This window comes from Pteropus alecto, unplaced genomic scaffold, assembly GCF_000325575.1.
Source record: "Pteropus alecto unplaced genomic scaffold, ASM32557v1 scaffold14, whole genome shotgun sequence".
NCBI classification, from domain to species: domain Eukaryota; kingdom Metazoa; phylum Chordata; class Mammalia; order Chiroptera; family Pteropodidae; genus Pteropus; species Pteropus alecto.
Window position 1 is genome coordinate 5,376,622 of NW_006436810.1, and position 11,215 is coordinate 5,387,836.

The 11,215-nt window shown below is 33.5% G+C and overlaps 1 protein-coding gene across 3 annotated transcripts in view; it reads left to right on the top strand.

Annotated features, from left to right (window-relative positions):
* Window positions 1-11,215, top strand: part of WDR7 (WD repeat domain 7) — a 281,883-nt gene that overhangs the window by 85,002 nt on the left and 185,666 nt on the right. The window lies entirely within an intron of this gene.

Consider the following 11,215-nt stretch of genomic DNA (forward strand, 5'->3'; position numbering starts at 1 on the left):
TTAGGTAAAAAATAGGCCTCCAACTTCGTAGCTACAATTTTGCCCTTCCCTAGGACTAGCACTTTTCTCTCTTAGCTGATAATTTGGTATTTACTTTAATATCCTTAAATAGTATGGTTGATTTTCAGTTATAGGTGCTGTACTACTGGCTTCTCATTATGGAGGATAAGCTCCCAGTCTCTTGAACACTCATTCCAACGCTTTCATTCTAACTCCACGTGGTCACCCCTCTCTTTTCTTTGTCTTTGCATTAAATTTATATAATCATGTTATAATAGTTTATGTTAAATTATATAAACGCTTTATAATAGTTTTGGTTAGATAACTTTTTACACTTGTGTATATATGAAATATACATACAGAAAAGTTCACAAAACACTTATGTAGGTCAGTGATTTTTACAAGCTGAACCCCCTAGTAACTGCCCTTGGACAGGGAATGGAACGTTGGCCGCATGCCAGAGCCTCCTGCAGTGTTCTCTCCCGTCATCACACCTTCCCCTTCCAAAGGCAACTGTCTTGACTTTTAGGAAATCACTTCTTTTCTTTCCTTCATAGCTGCATCTCCTGAGTTGAAATCCCTAAACACTATAGCTTAGTTTTGTCTATGTTTTGAATTTTATATGAATTCAGTCAGTCATGGAGTATGTGTACATTATAAGCATTTCTGTTGTGTATGTAACTGAAAGTGGAATTTCTGCATGTTTATCTTTAGCTTTGGCAGATAATGAGAGGGACGAATATACATACATCCACCAAAATGGCTGAAGGGCAATGATGGAAAGTATTGTGTTGGCTAGGATATGGAGGTGTAAGAACGCTTATGCACAGCTGGTAAGATATCCTAGCCAACACCTAATATTTTCCATATTTTTCACTTGAGCCATTTTGGTATGTGTGTCTCTCATATATTTAATTTGCATTCATTAATTTCTATTGAGATTGAATACCTTTTTGTATTTTTAGTGCCCATTTCAATATTTTCTTTGAACTGCCTCTTCAATTCTTGTGTGTTTCTCTTAGGTTGTCTTTCAAAAAATTGATTTGTAAGGATTGATCTAGGACTATCCTCGATATGAGCCCTTTGATATATGTATTGCAAATATTTATTTGCCTTTCATTCCTTGAAATTCTACATTTCTTAATTCCAATGGAGTCTAATATATCTATCTTTTAATTTGATTTAAATTTTTGTGTTTAAGAAGTTATTCTGATATCTCTACCGTGATATCTTGACGATTTTCTTCTGTTTTCTTTTAGAAGCTTTGTTTTACTTTTCTCATTTAGATCTACAATCCCCCTAGAAGTTACTTTTGTGTGTAAACAGGGATCCTGTTTTGCTTTTTTTCCTTTATACGATACCAAATTGGCCTAGCATGATTTATTAAAGAGGTGATTCTTTCCCCCACTGCTTTGCATTTCCATCTTTGTCATAAATAAAATGTCCTTATATATGTTTCTGGGCTGCTGGAGTCCATTGATTTGCGTATCCTTGTGCCTTAACTACTGTAGCTATGTAATAAGACGTGGTGTTCAGAAGATCAGGCCTTCCCAACTTATTCATAAGGAGTGTCTTAGATATTCTTGTCCCTTTGAATTTCTCAGTTGTCAGTTTAGAACCAGTTTCTCAATTGTCACAAAAACCTATTGTGATTTCAACTGCAATTTAACTATCATAACTCTTAAATAGTTTCCTGTTTAAATATCTGATATATATTTTGTTATATTTATTCCTAGATATGGATTTTTAAAATATTCTTGCAATTTGTATTACATTTTTTCATTTTCTGTACCCCTGGTATAGAAATGCAGTTGATTTTGGTATATTGGCCTCGTATTGAGCAGTCTCACTAATTTCGTCTATTAATTGTAATACTTTATTTATAGATTCCCTTGATCACATGAGCAGTTATATGAGATAATCTTTATGTTTTTATAGATAACTTTTAAGAAATTAATTTTCTAATATTCCTTTGCTAAGTATTTATCATCGGTGTATATTTGATTTTATCATGTTGAAATGATTATATAACTTTTTACTCTGTTAATATGGTGAATTTAGAATATAAACCCAATCTTGCATTCCAGAATAAAACCAATCGTGTTATCAAATATTGTTTTATTAAGGAAAAAGTTTTTCTCCTAATAGCCTTTAAAGGTATTACATTATTCAGATTTCAAAAAATAGATTGGGTAATTTTTTTTATCCTTTTTTATTTTCAGATAGAATTTGTATGCAGCATTATTTCTTTCATAAACATGCAGTGGAATTTTCTGGATTTAGATCTAGAGTTTTTTTGTGGGAAGGTTTTAAATTCTGGTTTCAGTTTTCCCTCATTAAATGGCTCTTCAGATTTTCTGTTTCTTCTTGTGCCAGTTTTGTTAAGTAGTACATAATAGGGAATTTTTCAATTCTAAATTTTCAAATGTGTTGGCATTTGAAAAAATAGATTGTATTATCTTCTAAATTTCTTTAACGTCTGTGACAATGTCCCCGTTTTTATTCCTGATATTATTTGTATTGTCTTTTTTCTTAATCAGCCTCACCATGGGCTTATTGATCTTATTAGTCCTTTTAACAAATCCACTTTGCCTTTAAGGGACTCAAATTACCTGTACATTAGACTACTTGAAATTGTTTCATAGCTCACTGATTTTTTTGGGGAGGGGGCGAGGAGATTCTTTTTTTGCTCTATGTTTTGATTAGGCAGTTTTTATTGCAATGTCTTCAATTCATTAATATTTTCTTGGTAATGTCTAAATAGCTTTTAATCCTGTGCAGTGTATTTTTCATCTCAGATTATGGTTTGCATCTGCAGAATTTTCATTTAGGTCTTCGTTATATCCTCCTTAAGTTTTTTGAATATATGGGTTACCGTTATAATAACCGTTTTAACATTCTTGATAATTGTGACATCTCTATCAGTTCTGGGTTGATTTTAATTGATTATTTTTCTTCATTGTGGACTGTACTTTCCTGCTTCTTTGCATGTCTGGTAATCTTTGATTAGATGGCAGATATTTTGAGTTTTACCTGATTGGGTACCGAATATTTTTGCATTCTTACGAATCTTCTTCAGCTATATTTTGGGATGCTGTTAAATTACTTGGAAACAGTTCAATCTTTTTCTGGTCTTGCTTTTCTGATTTGCCAGGTGGGTTTGGAGTGATGTTCTATGTCTAAGACTGATTATTTCCCACTACTAAGGCAAGACCTTCCTGAGTACTTTATCCAATAACCCACGAATTATGAATTTTCCAGTCAGGCTGGGGGGAGCAGATACTGTTTCTGGCCCCTTAGTAGGCTCTTTCTCCAGCCTCTGGTAGTGCCCTAACACATGTGTACTGATCAGTACCCTGCTGAGTATTTGAGGGAGATTTTTGCACCTCTCTTTTTCTCTGTTCCATGAAGTCTAGCTGCCCTGGTTTCTTGAGACTCTAAGTTCTGTCTCCTCAACTCAAGGAAACTGCTGGGCTTTTCCTAATTCCCTCTTCCTGTGTCTTTTCCTAGAAACTTCTTCAAGGCTATAAGCTGAGGCAATCATGAGCCTTCGGACTCCGGACTCCCAGTCCTTCATTGCTTGATGTCCTGTGGCTTGGAACAACTGTTTCATGTATTTTTCTTTTTCTTTCTTTCTTGCTTGCTTGCTCACCTGGTCCGATCTGAGAATTTTGAAGTTGGAATTCTTTATTGTTGTCCCTCTCAGGGAGGAGCAAGGTTTTTGTTTTGTTTTGTTTTAATTTATTATTATTATTTATACCTACAGCACCTGGTCTTCCTAGGTGGTCTCCCATCCAAGTACTGACCAGGCCTGATCCTATTTAGCTTCTTGAGATCAGACATCGGGCTTGTTCAGAGTGGCATGGCCGTAGACCACGGACTGTGGTTCCACTGGGGCGCGAACCCAGGACCTTTTGCATGTAAAGCAGACGTGCTAACTGCTACACTATGGAACCACATCTAAGAAGCGAGTTTTGAGAACAGAGAGTAAGGCACTGAGAATTGAGTCTTTTTCTAAAGCATTTACTTACAGTGATGGATTCAGGAATTTCCATGTGGAACAGCACAGATGCTGGTCCTTTAAAGTAAATGAAGGTCAGCAATCTGTACTGAGAGTTACGCAGTAAAATGCTTTAGGAAACCTACTTTCTGTTGGAATATTAGAATGAAAATATGGTGTAATTATCTTTTATAAATATTTGTTAAGCACTTTTTTTCTCCAGACAACTCTTTGTGGGATGTTAGAATTGTCTGGTTTTTGTTCTCTTGAGTAGTTTATGTATACACCTGGTAGATAACACATGAACGTAAATAACCAATTTAGGGTAAAATGTGGTAAGAGATACAGACAAAAGCTCTGAGTTCTCTGACTGCAATTCAGCAACTAGAGGATTATATGTTCTCATCTTCTACTCTGACTTCTCTTACCTTGGTTTCCTTTTAAATATTTTCCTCTTGCCTTATGTTTTTTTTTTCTGACTCCCACTACAGTGCACATTGACTCACAATCCATTTTTCAAGTTGGACTGCAAACTTGAATATGCTTCTTTTCGATAAACTGCCACTTATATGTTGGCTAATACTTGTTCAGCTGCAAAATAATCTATATGAAGTAAAGACTTTATCTAGAGACTGGACCTTTCATAGTCATTTGGAGCTGAGAATAAGATGATATAAATAGATTAGCTAACACACTTTCTCATACATAATCAGGGTTTTCACTGGAAAATAATTTCTTCACAAGAGGTTTATTTTTCTAACAGTGGGCTTGTTAATTCGATGTTTGCTAATAATTAACATTTACTGACAGTCATGTACTTTTTGATAGAGTCAGCTATTTATTAGATACTTAATTTTGCAGTTTATAAAACATCTCACTTGAGAAATAGATCAGAGATGTCAAAAAACTAAATTTTTGTTCATGGTCATATAGCCGCGAGTCTTCTCATGGTTTAGGCTTTTCCACTCTCTGACATATGTCCTCCTCTCCATCGGTTCAGTAATCTCGTGGCTGAAACTTTGGTCTTTGTCTCTGTTGCTCATCTCGATTGTGACCATATCTTTGTTTGTAGCTGTGTCTTCACTCAGCAGTAGGTGTGGAAGCAAGTCTAAGCAATTTAAGGACTTAAGGTTATGTTACATTATTTGCAATTTTATTTTCCAGAAGTGGATTCAATTTCGGTTATCTAAACTTAGAATTCAGCAGTAATCATTGTTAAATATTCTTAGGAATCATTAACGTAAATTAACCTGTGGTTCCTCATCACTCTTTTCTAAGATCTAAAGCAAAAAGCTTGTATTATAGATATCAGGTCAGTGGATGGACCTGAAAACCCCTTAAAATTTCATGTTTGAACTTATGTGCCTTGTAACTTTAAGTGGCTTGTAACTTTGATCTGCTTTGGAAGCTCAAAGGGCAGGGACACTTAGTTGCTTTTCTTTACTGACGTATAGCAAGTGCCTGGAACGGTGGCCGATACGCAGAAAGGAGCTCAGTAAGTAGTCGTCGAATGAATGAATCTATGGATACCTTCTCCTTATACTCTAGAGCCAACATGTCAGTTATTAGGTGCTTAGGCTTTAAGAGCTGAAAAAAGAAATTTCTGCCATCAGGGAGCTTATGTCTAGTGGAGGAATCCAGAGGAGCGCCATTTATGATAATATTTTAATTGGTTACTTATTTGCTTCTCTTACCATACTGAGTATCAGAGAGCAACACATTTGCCTAACCTTTGTGAGTTTTTATATGCTTAGCCCAAAGCCTGGAACATAGTAGACACTTATTAAATGTTAATTAAATGAAGTAGAAAAAATTAATAGCTTTTATTTGTTTAATACAAGTTAATGTTTATGTTATAATTTTATCTTTACTATAATGAACTCTTTCCTCATGGTTTTTGGGTTTTGGTTTTAGCTCATTTATTTATTTTGGATGTTAGTAATAAAGGAGACTCTGTGGCTGGAATTATAGGCCAAGGTAAAACTTATTCCAGTTCTGATGTAATCCAGTGGTGATCTAGAGGTCGTTAAATAGCATTACTGTATTTTTCAGGCATTATCGGCACTTTCATACTTTGCCTTGTTGTCCGTCTGTCTGTCGGAATGCCATCGTGGGTTGTTAATCCACTCTGCTCTATGGTAGTCCTTATCCTTTCTATTGCCTGGAACTTTGTACTCCCCTATTGCCTCTAGGTATTTCTGCTCTTCTTTTAGTATTTTAAGGATATCCTTTTTTCCTTAGAATGTTTAATTAGTGACTTATACTAATGCTCCAAGTTGATTTAAAAGATAGATAGAATTTAGATTTAAAAGATAGCCAAGCTGCCCATGTACCTAAGACATAAAATTGTAGCATAAAGGCGGTTTGTGAAAAACTAAGTACTGCTCTGACATCTCTGTGGGAGATGGCAGACCTGGTGGAATGCCTCCTGCTGCTGCTCTGTGGTCCCCTCTCGAAGCTTCATGATCACCATGTAACCCTTCAGACAAGTGATATGGCGTTAAATAATGTTATCCATTTTTTTTAGTGTTAAACTTTGAATAAACTCACTTTAAACATCGCATTTTGGTTTTCTGTACTTTCTAGATTTTTTTTTTTCTTCTGAAAACATGTATCAAAAGGGCTGTTTGTGTTCAGTACCAAGAGGCTGATGAGGTTTAGACCAATACATGGAAAGCCCTTGCTACCTAAATTATGTTAACTTTCTGTCCTATATATGTATTTTTAATATCACAATGGCAGTAGGGAAAAATTGGGTTTAGAATCAGATTTCAAATGAAGACTGAAATAGATCTGTTCACAGACAAAACCAAAGATGTTATAATATTGAGTACTTATATTATGTGCCATTTATAGGGATGCTAGAGCATATATGTGTCTATATATGTAGTCAGACAACTTTGCTTATCTTCACTTTTCTTTTCATGTGACAACAAGCAGTTAAAGAGGCTCTGAACTGCAAAATTACTTAAAGAACTTTCCCAGCATATAATAACTTGTGTCCATTCTATCACCATTTGAAGCTGTGCTGAAACTGTTTTCCCTTGTGTTTTACTCGTCCTTAATAAGAGAGTAAATTGATAGTTGACATGGCAGCTTTTCTGTTTTAAGAAATCAAATGCTTGCTTATGTTTTATGGTGTAAATCTTTGATGTTCAGTGCTACACATAACTTCTTCAGCTGTGTAATTTGTCATGAAATCTTGAGCTTTTTATTTTTGAAGTGGTACTTTATATTTATTTCTGTTGCTGAATTTTCTATATGTAGACAGTTTTAAAAGGTCTAGCAGCCTTTAATTTCAGTATCCTCAATTAATTATGAAAGAAGTTCTAGATTCAGCACTTTCATATATGATGTAGTCTGAATAAAGTATTTTTTGGTGGCAATGCAGAGATTTTTAAAGCATTGTAAATATGATTTCTTGATTTCTCTTATAGTATTTTTCTTGATTTTCAGTGCCCACAAAATTTATTAAAGGAAAATGTAAATGGCTTTTTCTCTATGCAGAGTCATTTAAACAAGACTCCAAAAATAGAATACCCAGAATCTGTTCATTTCTCTCATTAAAAATAAAGTTATATGTATTGAACATTATCTATTAAGACATATTATGCTTATTCTAGCCATTTAGTCAGTAACTGACTTGTGACTTACAGAAAACATTACAGTTTAATCCCACTTACTCATTTGGCCTAGGTAAGGCAATGATCACTTAGCCCTAAACTTTTATTCATTTATATTGAATTTGCTCACCCTCTCGTTCTAGTATCCTTTCAGAATTAAGGATAAAAATCAGAGTTAATAACCTCTTCTGGGATAATAATAATTTCTCCTTTTTATTTTTTTAAAAATGATATTACAGGAAGGTCTCAACTGTCAGAAACCACCAGAGGAACTTTCTCAACAATATTGGTGGCACGAAAGCTAAAACTTGAAAATTTACTCCTTGCTACCAAAGCTTACCAACTTTTTGCCTGAGGAAGTAAATATTTTATAGGCTCTAATAACTTAATTTATAATTTAAAATGATTTAAAAATTGAAAAGTAAAATTATTCAATGGAATAGAGCAATAGTTGGGATATCTTTGTAACATTACAATGGAATTATTAGATCTTATGAAATATACAATTAAGAGCAGCTCTATTCCTTTTTTAAACATAATATTACAAAATAATTATAATTTCATAAGGACCAAAAAATAGGTCTGTTATAATAAAAAATAATTTCTGAGATAAAAACTTTATGTGTATCAGGTATACTTCTTAGGGTTTATGGTGTTGGATTTTCTGGTTTTTATTACTGTTCATGTACTGCTTTTACTATTGTTTACCTCGCACGTGCCTGATTGACATTATGATGCATTCGTGTGGAAATTATGAAAAGTTGTTTTCATGCAGCTGTCCTGTAGTTACAAAAGAACTTCACTGCATGAAAAGCAAACATATTATTCAGCAGACAATGCTTAATCTGTTCAGGAGCCCAAACCTATTGCTGTTCAATGACAGAAGAAAGGAGAGGGATTAATTTGAAGATGCTTGTGCATGACATATGGTAATTTCTCCATAGGAAGGAAGTGTCAAATGGTGACCTCTAAATCTTAACATTGACCTCCAGTTGTAGAATGTGTGTGCCATAAGGTCCTTTTGCCTTTTCATATGATAATTTAAGCTGAAACATTTTCCTGGTAACATAACTTTTTTTGAGAGGGGGAGAGTGCATCTATTCTATAAGGATTATAACATTCACAATACTTACTCTGATAATATAAAGCATTTGGATCAAAAAGTATTTTCGAACTCCAAAAAATGAAGCTATGTTAGAATTCTTCTAACAAAAGTTAAGTGTAATATATACTATACAAGTTGGTATATTTTTAATTGAGTTTTTATAAAATGAGTATGGAAAATTGAAATGATCTCAGTAGATATTGGTTTGAGACATTAACAAATAATTTATACATGTTAGAAAATAAATTATTAGAAAATATATAATTGACAATATGAAGACCAACATAAACTTTTCATTACGTAATACATTTTAAAAATTGAGTTACATTTTCGCTAATTTTTCACATGTCATCTTTTCATTGTAGCCTTAGTTGTTTTAGAACTTTTCTGTATTAGTTGATACATCATTCAACTTTAATATTAAATAGGTTTTGGTTTTAAGAGGAATTTGAACTACACTGTGATTATTGTTCAATAAAATATATCATTTCCCTACTGTAATCCTTAATGATCATACCCCTCTGATTAAAACATCATTTTTCAGTTCTACATTTACTATATTTTGCCGACTTTGTTTTTCACTCTTCACTAATACTGAGCTTTTTTTCAGAAACTGCTCTACCTCAATTCTCTCTCTTTTTTTATTTCTTCTTTTTTCCTCTGCAAGTTCCTGCACCTGTCATTTCCGTTCGGTCTGATGCTGATCACTCTGGCTCTGACCCTGCTTCTACTCCTGCTTTACATACCTGTTTCTTAGTAAATGAAGGTATTCTCTCTCAATTTTCTAACAATTTTCTTTTGGTCTATGCTTTATTCTAATATGACATATTCTTTTTATCTAATTTATACATTTATCTACTTTGTTGTGTATGAGATCATAAAGTTTCCATTTTATAACTTTGTTTGCTAATGTCAATGATAAAGGCCAGTTATAAAAATGTAATGTTACTCCTGGCTGGAATAAACCACGTTTCCTGTAACCTAGAATGCCATTAAAGATGTACAAAGATGCTAATCTTTGATGTGAAGTAGGTGTGAAAAGTGGATTGGTTTTCATGATGATGTTTGCCATATGATCTCTGGTGTTAGAGCTATTAATTTATTTTATGTGTATCATTACTGTGAGAGATACACTTTCCTCCCTTTGCACACCATGAGCCCCGGTTAGAGGGGGATATGGTGGCTTTCCTAATTTACATTCTCATTTGGAAAGTCTCCAGAATGATAATTAGCACCAGTGATTGTAGATTGATAGCAATTCACCCATTTTATCCTCCTTACTATTTCTCTTTCTGGCAAAAATTGGTTATTTCAAATTTTAAGATGTAGTTAGACTATCATATTATCCCAGTGGAGTTACACTAGTGGAAAGCATTTTTGGAATGAAATCCACAAGCTTTTATACTCTAAGAGCTGTCTGGGATTATTTATACTACCTGGAAGCTTAATGGAACTTGTGAGCTCTGAGTTATAACCACTCTCTTTGTTGTGGGCTCAATCTTCACCAGTTTGTATAATATGAAGAGGAGGAAATTTGTCAAATCTTGAGTGTGACTCAGAATGATTCTGACCACTCTTCACTAAAAAGCCACATTACTAGTCCATTCAGATGGAAAGAATGGTGCCGTATCTGTAAGTACCAAGCCTATGCTCTAAGTACTAAAGAAGCATGGTAACTTAAATATATACCTCACTTTTTGTTTGGTTTCCCTGTCATAGACCTAATGTTAGTATGTTAAGACTGGATTTTAGCAACAATAATTAGGCCATATTTGTTAAGCTTTTGTGAAAGATAGTAATTTGTTGATCCAAAAATAAGCTTTGACTTTGAGAATGATGGTCATATCAAAATATAGCTCATAAATACACTTCCTACTTTCGATTCATTAAAACACTTTAAGAAATTACTAGGCAGTAAGTGATGTTTATGTATATCTATATGTGTGTGTGTGTGTGTGTATATATATATAAAACATATACTTTTATATATATATATATAAAAAATATATGTGTCCCGCTGTTGAAAAGAAATTATAACTTAAAATGTGTGTACTCATCACTTTAATTAATGTAATTATATATTATCAGTTGATGAGAATTTCCTTACTGAAAGGACGAATCTTTAGATAGGTGGCTTGTCTCTCACTCACTCTCTCTTTTTAACAATTCCAGTAATCATTTTGAGGTAGGGTTTTATTGTTGTTTTAGAAGATTACAGTTTAGATTATTTCAAAACATCAGTTTGCTGAAATTCTATGATCATAAAAAGCTCGCCTTATAATATGGGTGTAGACAATTTTTTTGCATTTATTCTTTGTTATTTGTCCTTAAATGTTATCTCCAGGAAGTATGGTAATTATTATGGATTAATGTGGCTTTATATATAATGGTAATTATTATGGATTAATGTGGCTTTATATATAATTTGTGGAGAATGAGACATTTGTTGTGTGTGTGTGTGTGTGTGTGTGTGTGTGTGTGTGTATA